Below are 22,865 nucleotides of genomic sequence, written 5' to 3'. Positions count from 1 at the left end.
CCTCCACCAAACATACCACTCAAGTTCTAAACATAAACCCAGGACAAAGGGGATGTGTGGTGGAGTGGGAAATGTACAGGATCAAGTGTTTGGAGATATTAATCCAAATTCTGATCCACCATTAAGTTAGAGTATGACCTTGGACATCTTATAAAACCCTCCTTAGCCTTAATTTCCTCACCTGTAAAGAATGGTAACTCGATTACACTGCTGGACTTTAACTTTGGGGGATCATGAAGCATTTTGAGACTCTGATGAAAACCACAGATCCCCTTCCCAGAAAAATGCCCATATACACCAAGTTTTGCATATGATTTCAAGAGGCTTGTAGAATCCTTGAGGCCCACACATTGGCTGCAAATTAAGAGTCCCTAGATTACAGGCTTTTAAAAATTCATTCTGAGGATTATTTTTCTACATTTTCTTTTTTTTTTTTTTCACTGCTGCTACTACTGAGTCTCTTCTTTTGTTCTCTCCCCACTTCCGACTTCAAGAGCTGACAAGACTACTAGCTTCGAGCTGCCACTTCCAGTGGGGACCAAAGGGGTTATGATGGACACACACAGCTGGTCCCAGCCAAGCATTCCCCCTGCCCACCAGTCTCATCCAAGGCTTATGGGATATGTGCTCGCTGGAGAGGCAGAAAATCAGTTCATAGCTGGGTAGCTGGAAATCACGTCTTCCATTTGTAACTTTTCAGTAGTAATTAAAACAAGCAGGAAGCGGGGAAGAAACAGTCTTTTTTTTTTTTTCCCTTTCCACCTGCCTATCCTTTCCCTACCACGTGGCTGGGAGAGGGGCCCAGAAGCCTGAGAGTCAGGACTTTTACTAGTGAAACTAATTGCTTTGGGGCTACATTATGTCAAAAAGCAGACCACAGATCTGAACCCTAAGCAATATCCAACTCCATAACCGTTAGGTCTCCCTTGTCAGATTCAGGCTACTAGATATCCACAGACACAGTCTGGGAGTGGGGTGGAGAAGGAGAGTTACAGAGCAGGGATGGAAGAGGGGAAAGGCTGGGAGAGAGTAGTGGGTATGATTTCTTATCTCAGAGAATTAGCCAAACCATTGAAACAGGTTTGGAAGACAGTCGGATGGAATGCCTGTCCTCATTTGTGCAAGGGTTTCCCTAAAGACCCAAACAGGTCTTTCTCACATCTACATATCTGCTCCAAGTCACTACCCATTATAATCCAATTCTGTTGACAAACTGCTGGATTTTTGGCTTCATATGCAAGGAATGGTAACTTAAAAAAAAAGACATCCCCAAATCCAAACCAGTAATTAACAGTGAGAATTTCAGGTAGTGTGGACGGCAAGAGTGGGGATGGAAGGGAGAATTAGGTTGTAGTAGTCTTTTCTTGCCATTACATCTCTACCCATCCCACCCCCGCCCACAGAAATCTACTTCGCAATTAGAGGACCATAAATCTGAGGTCAGACCTTCCCTTCACTAGCTGTGAGATCTTAGACAAGTTAGTTTTCTTTTATAAGCTTCAAGTTCCTTGTCTCTAAAATCGATGTAACATCAACTGCTCCTAAGGGCCACTGGAAAGAGTAAAAGAGAGTACACACATAGAGACCTGCCCAGGGGATGCTCAGGACAGGTGAGTTTCTCCTCTGCCCGTGCCTGATCATCCCTGTTTCCTGATGGGCTGGGCTCAGACAGCCCGCTCTTTTGAGCACCCAGAGAAGAACAGAATACGGTCATGGAAAACACAGCCAGAACAGTAGTTGTTGGTGGGGGATCACCCCTGACAAGACACCAGAACAGGAGACACTAGGCTGGGCTGCAAACTCTAAGGACAGGCAGACCCTTTCATTACGTGTGTTCATGTCTCACATACCAATTAAATCATATATTTCTGGCACAGAATACATTGCGATTTCATCCCTGAGGCTGACTGAAACATCCATTCATTCAGCATCTTACCATATTATATCTAAACTGTGTTGCAGAGACTCTGGTGCCAGACCATTGGGTGTGAATTCTCAGTCCACCTCCTTCCAGCTGAGTGACCCATAACAAGCAACATAACTTCACTGAGCCTCAATCTTTGACCTGTAAAATGAAGTAAAAGTAAAAAGGGTTGAGTTCTAGTTGAGGTCATAGATATGAAATGCTCAAAAACACAGCAAAAGATAAGTAATCTATAAATATCAATATTAGTTATAATTATTATTATTGCTGTTAGAGCTGGGATCTCCACTCCAAGAACCTTCAGTGTAACAAGGGAGACAGACAAGAAGAAACTGCTTACAAAAAGTGTAAATGATGCAAAGGAAACACCCAAATATAGAGTACAGTGGAGTACCCACAGAAGGGATCCTTAATCCAGACCTAGGAGTAAGGAACGGCGTTCAGGGCCAAGTAATATCTGAGCTTAGAAAACCTGAAGGGTTAGTAAGAAAGAGTACAAAGGCCTGGAGACAGGAAGAAGGACACAGACATCTTGAGGAACTGACATTCTGAATGGAACAGAGAGTGTGAGCAGAGAAGTCCAGGAGCATGAGGATGGAGAGGACATCAGGAAGCAGACTGCAGCTCCTAACACCATGCCTTGATTTTGTTCATGCTACCAATGGATCTGCCCATTTTATGGATGAGGCAAAATGAAGCTAGAGAGGGTCACAGCTTGCTGAACCAGAACAGAGCACAGGACTATGGAGTCTCAATAGAGTTCCCATCCTATTACACCACCAGCTTTTTGAAAATGAGCATTTTGGAAAGGCAAAGGTCTAGGTCCCTTGAGTAGTGCTAATCATCTCACCCTCACCAGGCTGAGCAGCACAGAGCTGTGGGCTGCAATCACCTCCCTCCCACCTCTGATGCGTCACATTCTCTGAACTGAGACAGTGGGACTGAAATACTCAAGGAAATCAGTCTTCCACTTGAAATGTCAGGACAAGACATTAAGATGTGACAGATGAGGGAAAAGAGAAGCCACACCAAGGAACTATCACTGGGGTCCTCGTTCATTTGGTGTTGCAGGAGTCTCTGCTTCCATAGGGAAGACAACAGATACAAACAAAACAAAATAAAACAAAGCCAAAAAACCAACTTTGGGGAGTGATTTGATAGCAAGTGGTGACCCTCTGAAAGCATTAGATGGAAAAAACGTGAAAGTGGCCTTTGAAATGGTGCAATTTTGCTGAGCTAAGGGAAAATAAAAGACTGGAAAGAAAAGAAATAAGACTTGCATTGGTTTCCAAGACTCTGCAAGCAATGGCCATCTTCTGGAACATTATGCTGAAGCAAAGGCAAATCAGAGAAGGAAGACCCTGAGGGTGATTTCACTTTGAAATGAGGGAGAAAGAGAAATGGTAAAATTTTTAAATCTGTGGTGAAACATGCAAATAGAATCAACATCCTTTGTTCCTTGATGTGGACGCTCATGTACCTCGAGGGAAGGCAATGGATAAAGGATCTTCAATGACATTACAGATTTCAAAACTAGAAGGTTGTTCTTTGGAAAAATATGGAGAGACTCCTTTCAAAGTCCTTTATGTGAATGGAACAGACACTCAAGAGTACCCAGGCTATTGTGGGAATCAGAAGTATGGGTAGGTCAGGGACTGGGATTTTTTCAGAGAAGAGTGTGTTATGTTGTAGATAAAAGAAGGGCATACTTCAGAGACAGCTCAGAGATGGTACATCAAATAATGTATTTCAAGAGGAAAATCTAAAGTCTACCTTTTTTGACATGAAAGGGAAGTCATAGTCTCTGCTATGTGCTTTGCCATTTCATCTCACATTGCCTGGGGTTCTCCAATAACCTTACATAATCTTCACTAGTAAACACTGGCTGAGGATTTCCATTATGTGAAAACTAACACTACCTGACACTAGGTGGGATTCAATGAAGTATAGGGCAGAGATCAACCCAAGAGAAGTTCCAACCTAGTTTGGAGGAAAAAACACAGGTGGGAAAAGTAAATGACGGACAGGAGCAAACATGAAGTGTCATTAACAAGAAGAATAATAATAACTGTAAAGGCAACAAGTGCTACAGAAGTTCAGAGGTCAAACATTTCTGCTGGTATTATCACCCCAGCAAGGCCGTATGCTTTACACAGAGAAGAGTCACATTTTCTGCTTCTCTGTATACTGCACATACGAAGACCACCAGGCTGAGGGAAGAAAGCAGCTCACTACAGAGCTCTTGTCTTTAAACAAAAGGAGTAACGGCAAGTGCAGTCCAAGCCTAGAGTCATGGATCTGCAGACTGCTTCTTGGAAGTGAAATGGCAATTATGGCTCATGTTGATATGCTATTTATCCTGTAGACAGAACAGTACCGTGGTTAAAATGCGGGAGCTACCACTGAACTGCCTAAATTTGAAACTTGGTTGTTTTTTTTTAACACATTAATGTGCTACCTCGGATTACTTTCAAAAGCTTTCTATGCCTCAGTGTTCTCACTGTGAAAGGGGAATAATAACAGTATCCACTAATGGAAACCATCCACCAAGGTGGCTCCCTAATAGCTGTGCTATGGACTGAATGTTTGTGTCTCCCTACAATTTGTATGTTGAGGTTTAATCCCCAATGTGACAGTATTAGGATATAAGCCTTCAACAGGTGATGAGGTCATGAGGGTGGAGCCCTCATGAATGAGATTGATGTCCTTATAAAAGAGACCCCAGAGAGCTCCCTAGCCCTTCTGCCATGTGAGGGACACAGCGAGAAGACAGCTTTTCTTTTTTTTTTTAACATCTTTACTGGAGTATAATTGCTTTAGAGTGTTGTGCTAGTTTCTGGTAAACAACAAAGGGAATCAGCTACATGTATACATATATCCCCATATCCCCTCTCTCTTGCGTGTCCCCCCAACCTTCCTTATCCCACCCCTCTAGGTGGTCACAAAGCACCGAGCTGACCTCCCTGTGCTATGCAGCTGCTTCCCACTAGCTATCTATTTTACATTTGGCAGTGTACATATGTCAATGCTACTCTCCCACTTTGTCCCATATTACCCTTCCCCCTCCCCTGTCCTCAAGTCCATCCTCTACGTCTGTGTCTTCATTGCTGTCCTGCCCCTAGGTTCATCAGAAACTTTCTTTTGTAGATTCCATATATATGTGTTAGCATATGGTATTTGTTTTTCTCTTTCTTACTGCACTCTGTATGACAGACTCTAAGTCCATCCATCTCACTACAAATAACTCAATTTCATTTCTTTTTATGTCTCAGTATATTCCATTGCATATAAGTGCAACATCTTCTTTATCCATTCACCTGTCGATGGACACTTAGGTTGCTTCCATGTCCTGGCTATTGTGAAAGGGCTGCGATGAACACTGTGGTACATGTCTCTTTTTGAATTATGGGTTTCTCAGGGTTAAGCGCAGTAGTGGGATTGCTGGGTCATATGGTAGTCCTATTTGTAGTTTTGTAAGAAACCTCTATACTGTTCTCCATAGTGGCTGTATCAATTTACATTCCCACCAACAGTGCAAGAGGGTTCCCTTTTCTCCACACCCTCTTCAGCATTTATTGTTTGTAGATTTTTTTGATGATGGCCATTCTGACCGGTGTGAAGTGATACCTCATTGTAGTTTTGATTTGCATTTCTCTAATGATTAGTGTGTTGAGCATCCTTTCTTTTGTTTGTTAGCAATATGTATATCTCCTTTGGAGAAATGTCTATTTAGGTCTTCTGCCCATTACTCGATTGGGTTCTTTGTTATTTTGATACTGAGCTGCACGAGCTGCGTGTATATTTTGGAGATTAATCCTTTGTCAGTTGCTTCGTTTGCAAATATTTTCTCCCATTCTGAGGGTTGTCTTTTTGTCTTGTTTCTGGTTTCCTTTGCTGTGCCGAAGATTTTAACTTTCATTAGATTCCATTTGTTTATTTTGTTTTTATTTCTATTTCTCTAGGAGGTGGGTCAAAAGGATCTTGCTGTGATTTATGTCATAGAGGGTTCTGCCTATGTTTTCCTCTAAGAGTTTGAGAGTGTCTGGGCTTACATTTAGGTCTTTAATCCACTCTGAGTTTATTTTTGTATATGGTGTTAGGAAGTGTTCAAATTTCATTCTTTTACATGTAGCTGTCCAGTTTCTCCAGCACCACTAATTGAAGAGGCTGTCTTTTCTCCGTTGTATATTCTTGCCTCCGTTATCAAAGATAAGGTGAAAATATGTGCGTGGGTTGATCTCCGGGCTTTCTACCCTGTTCCATTGAAACACTGAATATGTTTTTGTGCCATTACCATACTGTTTTGATTACTGTAGCTGTGTAGTATAGTCTGGGGTCAGGGAGACTGATTCCTCCAGCTCCGTTTTTCTTTCTCAAAATTGCTTTGGCTATTCAGAGTCTTTTGTGTTTCCATACACATTGTGAAATTTTTTGTTCTAGTTCTGTGAAACATGCCATTGGTAGTTTGATACGGATTGCATTGAATCTGTAGATTGCTTTGGGTAGTAGAGTCGTTTTCACAATATTGATTCTTCCTATCCAAGAACATGGTGTATCTCTCCATCTGTTTGTATCATCCTGAATTTCTTTCATCAGTGTCTTACAGTGTTCTGCATACAGGTCTTTTGTCTCCTTAAGTAGGTTTATCCCTAGCTATTTTATTCTTCTTGTTGCATAGGTAAATAGGAGTGTTTCCTTAATTTCTCTTTCAGATTTTTTATCATTAGTGTATAGGAATAGAAGAAATTTCTGTGCATTAATTTTGTATCCTGCTACTTTACCAAATTCATTGATTAGCTCTAGTAGTTTTCTGGAAGCATCTTTAGGATTCTCTATGTATAGTATCATGTCATCTGCAAACAGTGACAGTTTTACTTCTTGTTTTCTGATTTGGATTCCTTTTATTTCTTTTTCTTCTCTGATTACTGTGGCTAAAACTCCCAAAACTTTGTGGAATAACAGTGGTGAGAGAGGGCAACCTTGTCTTGTTCCTGATCTTAGAGGAAAAGGTTTCAGTTTTTCACCACTGAGAACGATGTTGGCTGTGGGTTTGTCATATATGGCTTTTATTATGTTGAGGTAGGTTCCCTCTATGCCTACTTTCTAGACAGTTTTTATCATAAATTGGTGTTAAATTTTGTTAAAAGCTTTTCCTGCATCTATTGAGATTATCATATGGTTTTCAGCCTTCAGTTTGTTAATATGGTGTATCACATTAATTGATGCTTATACTGAAGAATCCTTAAATTCCTGGGATAAACCCCACTTGATCATGGTGTATGATCCTTTTAATATGCTGTTGGATTCTGTTTCCTAGTATGTTGTTGAGATTTTTGCATCTATGTTCATCAGTGATATTAGCCTTTCTTTGTGACCTCTTTGTCTGGTTTTGGTATCAGGGTGATGGTGGCCTTGTAGAATGAGTTTGGGAGTGTTCCTCCTTCTGCTATATTTTGGAAGAGTTTGAGAAGGATAGGTGTTAGCTCTTCTTAATGTTTGATAGATTCCCTGTGAAGCCATCTGGTGCTGGGCTTTGTTTGTTGCAAGATTTTTATCACAGTTTCAATTACAGTGTTTGTGATTGGTCTCTTTATATTTTCTATTTCTTCCTGGTTCAGTCTCAGAAGGTTGTGCTTTTCTAAGAATTTGTCCATTTATTCCAGGTTGTCCATTAAATTGGCACATATTGCTTGGAGTCATCTCTCATGATTCTTTGTATTCCTTCAGTGTCAGTTGTTATTTCTCCTTTTTCTTTCCTAATTATGTCCATTTTGGTCTACTCCCTTTGTTTCTTGATGAGTCTGGCTAATGGTTTATTTGTCTTCTCAAGGAGGTAGCTTTTAGTTTTATTGATCTTTGCTATTCTTTCCTTCATTTCTTTTTCATTTATTTCTGATCTGATCTTTTTGATTTCTCTCCTTCTGATAACTTTGGGGTTTTTTTGTTCTTTTTGTTTGTCTGTATGTTTCTTTGTTTGGTTCTTCTCTCTCTAATTGCTTTAGGTATAAGGTTAGGTAGCTTATTTGAGATTTTTCTTGTTTCCTGAGGTAGGATTGTATTGCTATAAACTTCCCTGTTAGAACTGCTTTTGCTGCATCCCATAGGTTTTGGGTCATCATGTTTTCATTGTCAATTGTTTCTATGTATTTTTTGATTTCCTCTTTGATTTCTTCTGTGATCTCTTGGTTATTTAATAGTGTACTGTTTGGCCTCCATGTGTTTGTATTTTTTACAGATTTTTGCCTGTATTTGATATCTAGTCTCATAGCGTTTTGGTCGGAAATGATACTTATACAATTTCAATTTTCTTAAATTTACCAAGGCTTGATTTGTGACCCAAGATATCATCTGTCCTGGAGAATGTTCCATGAGCACTTGAGAAGAAAGTGTATTCTGTTGTTTTTGGATGGAATGTCCTATAAATATCAATTAAGTCCATCTTGTTTAATGTATCATTTAAAGCTTGTGTTTCCTTATTTATTTTCATTTTGGATGATCTGTCCATTGGTGAAAGTGGGGTGTTAAAGTCACCTATTATTGTGCTACTGTCGATTTCCCCTTTTATAGCTGTTAGCATTTGCCTTATGTATTGAGGTGCTCCTATGTTGGGTCCATCAATATTTACAATTGTTATATCTTCTTCTTGGATTGATCCCTTGATCATTATGTAGTGTCCTTCTTTGTCTCTTGTTGTCTCTTGTCTTTATTTTAAAGTCAATTTTGTCTGATGTGAGAATTGCTACTCCAGCTTTCTTTTGATTTCCATTTGCATGGAATATCTTTTTCCATCCCCTCATTTTCAGTCTGTATGTGTCCCTAGATCTGAAGTGGGTCTCTTATAGACAGCACATATATGGGTCTTGATTTTATAACCATTCAGCCAGTCTGTGTCTTTGGTTGAGCATTTAATCCATTTACATTTAAGGTAATTATTGATATGTATGTTCCTATTACCATTATCTTAATTGTTTTGGGTTTGTTATTGTAGATCTTTTCCTGTCTTGTATTTCCTGCCTAGAGAAGTTCCTATAGCATTTGTTGTAAAGCTGGTTTGGTGGTGCTGAATTCTCTTAGCTTTTGCTTGTCTGTAAAGGTTTTAATTTCTCCATCAAATCTGAATGAGATCCTTGCTGAATGGAATAATCTTGGTTTTAGGTTTTCCCCTTTTATCACTTTAAATATGTCCTGCCACTTGCTTCTGGCTTGTAGTTTCTTTGAGAGATTAGCTGTTAACCTTATGAGGTTTCCCTTCTATGTTATTTGTTGCTTTTCCCTTGCTGCTTTTAATATTTTTCTTTGTATTTAATTTTTGGTAGTTTGATTAATATGTGTCTTGGTGTTTTTCTTCTTGGATTTGCCCTGTATGGGACTCTCTGTGCTTCCTAGATTTGATTGACTACTTCCTTTCCCATGTTGGGGAAGTTTTCAACTATAATCTCTTCAAATTTTTTCTCAGACACTTTTATTTTCTCTTCTTCTTCTGAGACCCCTATAATGCGAATGTTGGTACATTTAATGTTGTCCCAGAGGTCTCTGAGACTGTCCTCAATTCTTTTCATTCTTTTTTCTTTATTCTGCTCTGCAGTAGTTATTTCCACTATTTTATCTTCAAGGTCACTTATCTGTTCTTCTGCTTCAGTTATTCTACAGTTGATTCCTTCTAGAGAATTTTTAATTTCATTTATTGTGTTGTTCATCATTGTTTGTTTGCTCTTTAGTTCTTCTAGGTTCTTGTTAAATGTTTCTTGTATTTTCTCCATTCTATTTCCATGATTTTGGATCATCTTTACTATCATTACTCTGAATTCTTTTTCAGGTAGACTGTCTATTTCCTCTTCATTTGTTTGGTCTGGTGGGTTTTTACCTTGCTGCTTCAACTACTGCATATTTCTCTGTCTTCTCATGTTGTTTAACTTACTGTGCTTGGGGTTTCCTTTTAACAGCCTGCAGATTCGTAGTTCTCTTTTTTTTCTGTCTGCCCCCAGTGGTGAGGTTGGTTCATTCGCTTGTGTAGGCTTCCTGGTGGAGGGGACTGGTGCCTGTGTTCTGGTGGGTGGGGCTGCATCTTGTCTTTCTGGTGAGCAGGGCCACAGCCAGTGATATATTTTGGGGTGTCTGTGACCTTTTTATGATTTTAGGCAGCCTCTCTGCTAATGGGTGCGGTTGTGTTCCTGTCTTGCTAGTTGTTTGGCATGGGGCATCCAGCACTGGAGCTTGCTGGCTGTTGGGTGGAGCTAGGTCTTAGCATTGAGACAGAGATCTCTGGGAGAGCTCTCACCAACTGATATCATGTGGCGCCAGTAGGTGTCTGGTGGTCCAGTGTCCTGAACTCAGCTCTCCCACCTCTGGCCTGACATCAGGCTGGAGAAGCTAGATCCTCTCAGCCACACGGCTCAGGAAAAAAAGGAAGAAAAAAAGATTTTAAATAATAATAAATAAATTAAAAATAATAATTTTTAAATTAAAAAATTTTAAGAATAATAATAACAAAAAAAGAAGAGAACAACAAAACCAATAAAGAAATCCACCAATGATACCAGTGTTAAAAAATAAAATAAGATATACATAAAAATCAGAAACAAACCAGTTGCAGACAGCAAATCACAAGTCAAAATTTGCTCCCAAAGTCCACCGCCTCAATTTGGGATGATTTGTTGCCTATTCAGGTATTCCACAGATGCAGGGTACATCAAGTTGATTGCGGGGATTTAATCCGCTGCTGCTGAGGCTGCTGGGAGAGATTTCCCTTTCTCTTCTTTGTTTGCATAGCTCCTGGGGTTCAGCTTTGGTTTTTGTCTTTTTTTTTAATTAACTTTTATTGGAGTATCATTGCTTTACAATGTTGTGTTAGTTTCTACTGTACAGCAACATGAATCAGCTATACATATACATATATCTCCTCTTTTTTGGATTTCCTTCCCTTTTAGGTCACCACTGTGCATTAAGTAGAGTTCCCTGTGCTATACAGTATGTTCTCATTAGTTATCTATTTTATACATAGTATCAATAGTGTATATGTGTCATTCCCAATCTCCCAATTCATCCCACCCCCACCTTTTCCCCTTCATATCCATACATATGTTCTCTACATCTGTGTCTCTATTTCTGCCTTGCAAATAAGATCATCTATACAATTTTTCTAGATTCCAAATATATGCATTAATAAATGTTAGTTGTTTTTCTCTTTCTGACTTACTGCACTCTGTATGACAGATTCTAGGTCCATCCACATCTCTACAAGTGACCCAATTTCATTCCTTTTTATGGCCGAGTAATATTCCATCATATATATGTACCACACCTTCTTCATCCATTCTTATGTCGATGGACACTTAGGTTGCTTCCATGTCCTGGCTATTGCAAAGAGTGCTGCAATAAACATTGGGGTGCATGTGTCTTTTTGGGTTATGGTTTTCTCTGGGTGCCCAGTAGTGGGATTGCCTGGTCATATGGTAGTTCTATTTTTAGTTGTTTAAGGAACCTCCATACTGTTCTCCATAATAGCTGTATCAATTTACATTCCCACCAACAGTGCAGGAGGGTTCCCTTTTCTCCACACCCTCTCCAGCATTTATTGTTTGTAGATTTTTTGATGATGGACATTCTGATTGGTGTGAGGTGATACTTCATTGTAGTTTTGATTTGCATTTCTCTAATAATTAGTTATGTTGAGCATCTTTTCTGGTGTTTGTTGGCCATCTGTATAAGACAGCTGTCTTTGAACCAGGAAGTGGGCCCTTACCAGACACTGAATCTGCTGGTATCTTGATCTTGGAATTCCCAGCCCCCAGAACTATAAGAAATAAATGTCTGTTGTTTTAAGCACCAGGATTACAGTGTTTTTCATTATAGCAGCCCAAACAGAGTAAGACAACCTGACTCCTAGCATTCACACCCTTGTAGAGTCACCTTACACATTGTACCAGTGTTGGTCTGTGTGACCACTAACATACAGCAGACGTGGTGGGATTCACTTCAGAGACTTGGGTATAAAAGACCATGGCCCCCATTTTGGACATTCCCTCTCACCTCCTCTCTCTCAGAGCTTTTGATCTGGAAGAAGCCAACTGCCATTTTGTGAGCAGCCATACAGAAAGGCCCAGTTGGTGAGAAACTACAGCCTCCTGTCAACAGCCAGTGAAGACTGAGACCTGCTGCCAAAAACCACCTGAGCATCTTGGAAGTAGATTCCCGAGCCCCAGTTGAGCCTAAAGACGATGACTATAGCCCCAGTCAACAGCTTGCCCACAACCCTGTGAGAGACCCTCAGTCAGGACCACCCAGCAAAGCCCTCCTGATTTCCTGAACTTCAGAAACTATAAGAGGGAATAAAATCTAAGTTTGGGGGTAATCTGTTACACAGTAATAAATAATACACCCATCTCATTAGGTAGTGGTGAAAAATAAAGGAGATGATAGATCTGAAGCATTTAGTGCCTGGCACTTAACAGTCAGTAAGTAGTTGCTAACATTATGGGCAAGACACCATGCAAAGTATTTCATTTGCACGATGTCACTTACTTCTTACAACCCAACAAGTTTAGTACAGGACAGCCAAATTTTAGACAAATTTGAAATACTGTGATAAAAAGATAAAATCCCACTTTATGCACAGAATGCAATATAATGTTAATTTTCATTCCTCCCATGTTGGTCAAATATCGCATAATTTTAAAGTTTATGAACTGAAAGATTTTTAAATGATGCTTATACTCTTTCTTAAAGCTTCAAATGACAGTGGTACCAGTTTAGCTTGAAGACAGTCTTCCAGTTTTCTGAGCACCCAATTCCAATGTGTGTTTTGGTGGTGTTTCCCCCACCACCACCAGCAGAGTGTCTGAGAATACAATCCAATTCTGACACTCTCTACCCAGAGATAGAATCAAATTCCACAGGTTAAGAGTTCAGTCCTACAAGACGGCCCACTGCCTTCAGACTCCAGCCACAAGCCCAGGCTCTTACCTGCATTTCTGACCTACTGGCTACAAACTGGATGTTCCAACAACTCCCTCCAACTCAAGATGGCAATCTCAAGTTCAGGTTGTTACCTGTATTTCTCACTGGCTGTGAATCAGGGGTTCCCAAGACCCCTCCTCAGGCTCAATTAATTTGCTACAGCGGCTTACAGAACTCCAAGAAACATTTTACTTACCAGAGTATCAGTTTATTATAAAAGGATATAACTCAGGAACAGTCAGATGGAAGAGACACATAGGGCAAGGTATGGGGAAGGATGTGAGCTTCCATGCCCTCTCCAGCACACCACTCTCCCAGAACCTCCATGTGTTCAGCAATCCTGAAGCCCCTCCTTTTGGGTTTTTATGGAGCCTTCATTACATAGGCATGATTGATTAAATCATTGGCCATTGGTGACTGATTCAACCTCCAGACGCTCTTCCCTCCACAGAGGTTGGGGGGCTGGAACTGAAAGCTCCAACCCTCTAATCACACGGTTGGCTCCACAAGCAACCAGCCTCCAACCTTAGGTAGTGTCCAAAAGTCACCTCATTCACTTAACAAAAGACACCCCTGTCTGGCTTTCCTCCAAATTCCAAAGGTTTTTGGAACTTGGTGTCAGAAATGGGGATGAAGACCACATGCATATTTCTTATTATAAATCACAATATCACAGACAGAAATACCACTCCCTTCTTTTGTCAGTCCTATGAGAAAATTGATTTTGAAATACGTGAGTTTTGAAGCATACAAGTTCTTCTGGAATGCATCCCTCAGATAAAATTATTATTATCTTCCACATTTTGCAGTTAAGGAAACTGAAGCCTATAAGAAATGTGGGTAACTTGTCCAGAGTCACAGTGCTAAGTGGCAGGAGGTGGCATTTGACCCCAGGCAGCTTGACTTCAGAGCCATGCTCTGAACCACTACACTGCTTTAGAGAAAAGAAAGGCCAGCTTTATAACATCCTCTGAGCTGCCTCGGGGTGAGCCTAAGGTTAACATTTTTCAGCTATTGATCAGAAAAAGCCATTTCACTTCCTCTATTATTGGTGCATTTTAATTACTGTCAAAATTAATCAGCAACCTCAACATTATCCTCTTTTGGACTTCAGCCACAATACAAATACTTGTATGTATACAGTGTATGCTGATGGTGTTTAATTCAAATTTATACACCAGTAATCTTTTCTTTACTTCTTAATTACACTGTGCTTCCATTTACAGTTATCTAATCAAATACAATCTATATTCAGAAACACATGACCAGAGAAATGAGTAGTGGCACTGATGTCACCGTGAGGCGTTTGCTGCAGCTTTCAAGCGAACCCAATCTTCCCAATCTGTTTGAAGCAACTTTTCCTGTTAGGTCAAAAGGAGTTTTTCCTTCAACAAATGGGTTACCTTTTGGACATGAATCACGTGACTCATGGAAAGGAGAAAGCAAGCCAGCCTGTGACCCATGCTTCAGAGGGTCACCTCACTTCATCTTCACAACAAACCTTCAAGGTAAGTAGTTTGTCATGTAGGCATTTATGTGCGCACACACACACAAACACACACACACACACATTTATTAAGTGGTAGAGTAAAATTCAGAAGCTGCTCAATCCGACTCCAAATTCTAGCAGTGAACATTTGACTCCAAATCTCCTCCCAGTACATTTGACTCCTGGAAGCACTGCCTGGCTTGGTTGGGCTACAGCACCAGTGGATATGGTGATCTTAAGAGTGGAGAATGGAGTATATTCCCTGTCAGAGGTGGGAGACATTCTCCATCCCAGATGAGAACATTGATCCAGAATCAATAGATGGGCTAGAACAGAGCATGCCAGATTTAATGAACACAATAATCACCTGCAACCTTGCTAACAAGCAGATTCTGATTCAGTAGGTCTAGGGTGGGGTCTGAGATTCCTAATTTCTAACCACCCATCAACTGATGTTTACGCTGCTGGTCTGTAGCCCACACTTTTTTTTTGTAATACATCTTTATTGGAGTGTAATTGCTTCACAATGCTGTGTTAGTTTCTGGTGTACAACAAAGTGAATCAGCCATATGCATACATATATCCCCATATCTCCTCCCTCTTGAGCCTCCCTCCCACCCTACCTATCCCACCCCTCCAGCCCACACTTTGAGTAACAAAGTTTTAAGAGACAGTATCAAGAATACAATACCAATGGCATTCAGAATTAAGTACTGGTAAAGGAAGGTTTTAAAAAATGTTCAATTATAAGAGATTGGTTTGAGATGGAGGAGCAGAAGGATGTGCTCTCACTTCCTCTTGTGAGAGCATCAGAATCACAAATAACTGCTTAACAATTTTCGACAGGAAGACCCTGGAACTCACCAAAAAAGATACCCTACATCCAAAGACAAAGGAGAAGCCACAATGAGATGGTAGGAGGGGTGCAATCACAATAAAATCAAATCCCATAACTGCTGGGTGGGTGACTCACAAACTGGAGAACACTTATACCACAGAGGTCCACCCACCGGAGTGAAGGTACTGAGCCCCACATCAGGTTTCCCAACATGGGGGTCTGGCAATGGGAGGAGGAATTCCTAAAGAATCAGACTTTGAAGGCTAGCGAGATTTAATTGTAGGCCTTCGACAGGACTGGGGGAAAGAGAGACTCCACTCTTGGAGGGCAGACACGAAGTAGTGTGTGCATCGGGACCCAGGGGAAGGAGCAGTGACCCCATGGGAGACTGAACCAGACCTACCTGCTAGTGTTGGAGGGTTTCCTGCAGAGGCGGGGGGTGGCTGTGTCTCACCATGAGGACAGGGACGCTGGCGGCAGAAGTTCTGGGAAGTACTCCTTGGCAAGAGCTCTCCCAGAGTCTGCCATTAGCTCCACCAAAGAGCCGGAGTAGGTTCCACTGTTGGGTCGCCTCACGCCAAACAACCAACAGGAAGGGAACCCAGCCCCACCCACCAGCAGACAAGCAGATTAAAGTTTTACTGAGCTCTGCCCACCAGAGCAACAGCCAGCTCTACCCACCACCAGTCCCTCCCATCAGGAAACTTGAACAGGCCTCTTAGATAGCCTCATCCACCAGAGGGCAGACTACAATCCTGCAGCCTGTGCAAAAAAACCCCACATTCACAGAAAGATAGATAAGATGAAAAGGCAGAGGGCTATGTACCAGATGAAGGAACAAGATAAAACCCCAGAAAAACAACTAAATGAAGTGGAGATAGGCAACCTTCCAGAAAAAGAATTCAGAATAATGATAGTGAATATGATCCAGGACCTCAGAAAACAATGGAGGCAAAGATCAAGAAGATGCAAGAAATGCTTAACAAACACCTAGAAGAATTAAAGAACAAACAAACAGAGATGAACAATATTATAACTGAAATGAAAAATACACTAGAAGGAATCAATAGCAGAATAACTGAGGCAGAAGAATGCATAAGTGACCTGGAAGACAGAATGGTGGAATTCACTGCCACAGAACAGAATAAAGAAAAAAGAATGAAAAGAAATAAAGACAGCCTAAGAGACTTCTGGGACAACATTAAACACAGCAACGTTCTAATTATAGGGGTCCCAGAAGGAGAAGAGAGAGAGAAAGGACCCAAGTAAAGATTTGAAGAGATTATAGTCGAAAACTTCCCTAACATGGGAAAGGAAATAGCCACCCACGTCCAGGAAGCACAGAGAGTCCCAAGCAGGATAAACCCAAGGAGAAACACAGCAAGATACATAGTAATCAAATGGACAAAAATTAAAGACAAAGAAAAATTATTGAAAGCAACAAGAGAAAAATGACAAATAACATACAAGGGAATACCCATAAGGTTAACAGCTGATTTCTCAGCAGAAACTGTACAAGCCAGAAGGGATTGGCATGATATATTTAAAGTGATGAAAGGGAAGAACCTACAACCAAGATTACTCTACCCAGTAAGGATCTCATTCAGATTTGATGGAGAAATGAAACCTTTACAGAGAAGCAAAAGCTAAGAGAATTCAGCACCACAAAACCAGCTCTACAACAAATGCTAAAGGAACTTCTCTAAGTCGGAAACACAAGAGAAGAAAAGGACCTACCAAAACAAACCCAAAACAAGTGAGAAAATGATAACAGGAACATAGATATCGATAATTACCTTAAATGTGAATGGATTACATGTGCCAACCAAAAAACACAGACAGGCTGAACAGGTACAAAAACAAGACCCATATATATGCTGTCTACAAGAGACCAACTTCAGAACTACGGAGACATATAGACTGAAAGTGAGGGGATGGAAAAAGATATTCCATGCAAATGGAAATCAAAAGAAAGCTGGAGTAGCAATACTCATATCAGATAAAATAAACTTTAAAATAAAGAATGTTACAAGAGACAAGGAAGGACACTACATAATGATCAAGGGATCAATCCAAGAAGAAGATATAGCAATTATAAATATATATGCTCCCAACACAGGAACACCTCAATACATAAGGTAACTGCTAACAGCTATAAAAGAGGAAATCAACAGTAACACAATAATAGTGGGGGACTTTAACACCTCACTTACACCAATGGACAGATCATCCAAACAGAAAAATAAGTAAACACAAGCTTTTAATGACACAATAGACCAGATAGATTTCACTGATATTTATAGGACATTCCATCCAAAACCAGCAGATTACACTTCTCAAGTGGACACAGAACATTCTCGAGGATAGATCACATCTTAGGTCACAAATCAAGACTCAGTAACTTTAAGAAAATTGAAATCATATCAAGCATCTTTTCTGACCAGAACGTTATGAGATTAGAAATCAATTACAGGGGAAAAAACGTAAAAAACACAAACACATGGAGGCTAAACAATACGTTACTAAATAACCAAGAGATCACTGAAGAAATCAAAGAGGAAATCAAAAAATACCTAGAGACAAATGACAATGAGAACATGACGATCCAAAACCTATGGGATGCAGCAAAAGCAGTTCTAACAGGGACGTTTATAGCAATACAATCCTACCTCAAGAAACAAGAAAAATCGCAATAAACAATCTAACCTTACACCTAAAGGAACTAGAGAAAGAAGAACAAACAAAACCCAAAGTTAGTAGAAGGAAAGAAATCATAATGATCAGAGCAGAAGTAAATGAAATAGAAACTAAGAAAACAATAGCAAAGATCAATAAAACTAAAAGCTGCTTCTTTGAGAAGATAAACAAAATTGATAAACCATTAGCCAGACTTCTCAAGAAAAAAAGGGAGAAGACTCAAATGAACAGAATTAGAAATGAAAAAGGAGAAGTAACAACTAACACTGCAGAAATACAAAGGATCATGAGAGATTACTACAAGCAGCTATATGCCAATAAAATGGACAACCTGGAAGAAATGGACAAATTCTTAGAAAAGTATAACCTTCCAAGACTGAACCAGGAAGATATAGAAAATATGAACAGATCAATCACAAGTAATGAACTGAAACTGTGATTAAAAATCTTCCAACAAACAAAAGTCCAGGACCAGATGGCTTCACAGGTGAATTCTATCAAACATTTAGAGAAGAGCTAACACCCATCCTTCTCAAACTCTTCCAAAATATAGCAGAGGGAGGAACGCTCCCAAACTCATTCTGTGAGTCCACCATCACCCTGATACCAAAACCAGACAAAGATACTACAAAGAAAAGAAAATTACAGACCAATATCCCTGATGAATATAGATGCAAAAATCCTCAACAGAATACTAGGAAACAAAATCCAAAAACAAATGAAAAGGATCATATACCATGATCAAGTGGGATTTATCCCAAGGATCCAAGGGTTCCTCAATATATGCAAATCAATCAATGTGATACACCATCTTAACAAATTGAAGAAGAAATACCATATGATCATCTCAATAGAGGCAGAAAAAGCTTTTGACAAAATTCAACACCCATTTATGATAAAAACTCTCTAGAAAATGGGCATAGAGCAAACCTACCTCAACATTATGAAGGCCATATATGACAAACCCACAGTGAACATCATTCTCAATGGTGACAAACTGAAAGCATTTCCTCTAAGATCAGGAACAAGACAAGGATGTCCACTCTCACCACTATTATTCAACATAGTTTTTGAAGTCCTAGCCACGGCAATCAGAGAAAAAGAAAAGGAATACAAATTGGAAAAGAAGAAGTAAAACTGTCACTGTTTGCAATGACATGATGCTATACATAGAGAATCCTAAAGATGCTACCAGAAAACTACTAGAGTTAATCAATGAATTTGGTAAAGTTGCAGGATACAAAATTAATGCACAGAAATCTCTTGCATTACTATACACTAATGATGAAAAATCTGAAAGATAAATTAAGGAAACACTCCCATTTACCACTGCAGCAAAAAGAATAAAATACCTAGGAATAAACCTACCTAGGGAGACAAAAGACCTGTATGCAGAAAACTATGACACTGATGAAAGAAATTAAAGATGATATAAACAGATGGAGAGATATACCATGTTCTTGGATTGGAAGAATCAATATTGTGAAAATGACTATACTACCCACAGTAATCTACAGATTCAATGCAATCACTATCAAATTACCAATGGCATTTGTTACATAACTAGAACAAAAAATCCGAAAATTTGTATGGAGACACAAAAGACCCCTGTTCTCTCTATGGAGAACAGTATGGAGGTTCCTTAAACAACTACAAATACAACTGCCATATGACCCAGCAATCCCACTACTGGACATATACCCAGAAAAAAACATAATTCAAAAAGACACATGCACCCCAATGTTCATTGCAGCACTATTTACAGTAGCCAGGTCATGGAAGTAACCTAAATGCCCATAGACAGATTAATGGATAAAGAAGATGTGGTATGTATATACAGTGGAATATTACTCAGCCATAAAAAGGAAGGAAATTGGGTCATTTGTTGAGACATGGATGGATCTAGAGACTGTCATACCGAATGAAGTAAGTCAGAAAGAGAAAGACAAATATCGTATATTAATACATATACGTGGAACCTAGAAAAATGGTACAGATGAACCAGTTTGCAGGGCAGAAATAGAGACACAGATGTAGAGAACAAACGTATGGACATCAAGGTGGCAAAGTGGCGGGGTGGGGAGGGGTTGATGGTGTGATAAACTGGGAGATTAGGATTGACATATATACGCTAATATGTATAAAATGGATAACTAATAAGAACCTGTGTACAAAAAAATAAAATTCAAAAACAGTGTTCCATTATATATGTAAAAAATGGTGATCGTGATGAAAGTAACATTTATTCAAAGCTTACCATGTATCATGCCCTGTTCTAAGTGATTAATGTGTAATGAATTAATGTGTAATAAATCACTTAATCCTCACAACAGTTTTTTTGAGATGAATACTACTATCATCCCATTTGACAGAAGAAAAAATTAAGGTGTACGTTAATTTGAGTCTGAAAGGTGCACGTTATTTGAGTCTGAAAAAATATATATATAAAGAATAGATATGTGTGTAACTGAATCACTTTGCTATACACCTGAAAATAATACAACATTGTGAATCAACTATAACAAAAAATAAGAGAGGGGGAAAATGGCAGAAGAGTAAGAGGCGGAGATCACCTTCCTCCCCACAGATACATCAGAAATACATCTACATGAGGAACAACTCCTACAGAACACCCACTGAACACTGGCAGAAGACCTCAGACCTCCCAAAAGGCAAGAAACTCCCCACGTACCTGGGTAGGGCAAAAGAAAAAAGAATAAACTGAGACGAAAGAATAGGGACGGGACCTGCACCTCTGGGAGGGAGCTGTGAAGAAGGAAAAGTTTCCACACACTAGGAAGCCCCTTCGCGGGCGGGGACTGCGGGTGGGGGAGTGGGGGAGCTTCGGAGCCGCAGAGGAGAGCACAGCCACAGGGGTGCGGAGGGCAAAGCGGGGAGATTCCCGCACAGAGGATGGGTGCCGACCAGCACTCACCAGCCCGAGAGGCTTGTCTGCTCACCCGCCGGGGAGGGCAGGGGCTGGGAGCTGAGGCTCAGACTTTGGTCGGATCGCAGGGAGAGGACGGGCTGCGCGAACACAGCCTGAGGGGTTAGTGCACCACAGCTAGCCGGGAGGGAGTCCGGGACAAGGTCTGAAGCTGCCGAAGAGGCAAGAGACTTTTTCTTGCCTCTTTGTTTCCTGGTGCGCGAGGAGACGGGATTAAGAGTGCTGCTTAAAGGAGCTCCAGAGGCGGGCGCGATCCGTGGCTATCAGCACGGACCCCAGAGACGGGCATGAGACGCTAAGGCCGCTGCTGCCACCACCAAGAAGCCTGTGTGCAAGCACAGGTCACTATCTACACCTCCCTTCTGGGGAGCCTGTGCAGCCCGCCACTGCCAGGGTCCCAGGATCCAGGGACGACTTCCCTGGGAGAAAGCTCTGTGGGCCTCAGGCTGGTGCAACGTCACGCTGGCCTCTGCCGCCGCAGGCTCGTCCCGCACTCCATGCCCCTCCCTTCCCCCCAGCCAGAGGGAGCCAGAGCCCCCGAATCAGCTGCTCCTTTAGCCCCGTCCTGTCTGAGCGAAGAACAGACGCCCTCCAGCGACCTACACGCAGAGGCGGGGCCAAATCCAAAGCTGAACCCCGTGAGCAGCGTGAACAAAGAACACAAAGGGAAATTTCTCCCAGCAACCGCAGAAGCAACGGATTAAATCTCCACAATCAACTTGATGTACCCTACATCGGTGGAATACCTGAATAGACAATGAATCATCCCAAATTGAGGAGGTAGACTTTGAGAGCAAGATTTATTATTTTTTCCCCTTTTCCTCTTTTTGTGAGTGTGTATGTGTATGCTTCTGTGTGAGATTTTGTCTATATAGCTTTGCTTTCACCTTTGTCCTAGGATTCTGTCCGTCCATTTTTTGTTTGCCTGTTTCTTTTTTTACTTAAAAAAATTTTTTTCTTAATAATCATTTTTTATTTTAATAATTTTATTTTATCTTTATTTTATTTTATCCTCTGTGTTTCTTTCCTTCTACTTCTTCTCCCTTTTATTCTGAGCAGTGTGTATGAAAGGATCTTGGTGCTGCAGCCAGGAGTCAGTGCTGTGCCTCTGAGGTGGCCAACTTCAGGACACTGGTCCACAAGAGACCTCCCAGCTCCACATAATATCAAATGGCGAAAATCTCCCAGAGATCTCCATCTCAACACCAACACCCAGCTTCACTCAACGACCAGCAAGCTACAGTGCTGGACACCCTATGCCAAACAACTAGCACGACAGGAACACAAACCCACCCATTAGCAGAGAGGCTGCCTAAAATCATACTAGGCCACAGACACACCACCAAACGTGGACCTGCCCACCAGAAAGACAAGATCCAGCTTCATCTACCAGAACACAGGCACTAGTCCCCTCCACCAGGAGGCCTACACAACCCACTGAACCAACCTTAGCCACTGGAGGCAGACACCAAAAACAACGGGAACTACGAACCTGCAGGCTGCAAAAAGGAGACCCCAAACACAGTAAGATAAGCAAAATGAGAAGACAGAAAAACACACAGCAGACAAAGGAGCAAGATAAAAACCCACCAGACCTAACAAATGAAGACGAAATAGGCAGTCTACCTGAAAAAGAATTCTGAATAATCATAGGAAAGATGATCCAAAATCTTGGAAATAGAATAGAGAAAATGCAAGAAACATTTAACAAGGATCTAGAAAACTAAAGAGGAAACAAGCAACAATGAACATCACGATAAATGAAATTAAAAATACTCTAGATGGGATCAATAGCGGAATAACAGAGGCAGAAGAACGGATAAGTGACATGGAAGATAAAATAGTGGAAATAACTACTGTAGAGCTGAATAAAGAAAAAAGAATGAAAAGACCTGAGGACAGTCTCAGAGACCTCTGAGATAACATTAAACTCACCAACATTCAAATTATAGGGGTCCCAGAAGAAGAGAAAAAGAAAGGGACTGAGAAAATATTTGAAGATATTATAGTTGAA

At 40.6% G+C, this 22,865-nt stretch overlaps 1 protein-coding gene across 1 annotated transcript in view; it reads right to left on the bottom strand.

The window, feature by feature from the left end:
• The window catches only part of G3BP1 (G3BP stress granule assembly factor 1), a 1,009,408-nt gene that overhangs the window by 603,275 nt on the left and 383,268 nt on the right, over positions 1-22,865 (bottom strand). The window contains exon 19 of the transcript XR_013827805.1: positions 1,937-2,065. The gene's annotated coding sequence lies outside the window, so the exon portion shown is untranslated. The remainder of the gene's footprint in view (positions 1-1,936; positions 2,066-22,865) is intronic.

The sequence above is a fragment of the Stenella coeruleoalba genome (genome assembly GCF_951394435.1).
Source record: "Stenella coeruleoalba genome assembly, chromosome: 3".
Classification (NCBI taxonomy): domain Eukaryota; kingdom Metazoa; phylum Chordata; class Mammalia; order Artiodactyla; family Delphinidae; genus Stenella; species Stenella coeruleoalba.
This window is presented reverse-complemented; position numbering and strand designations above follow the sequence as displayed.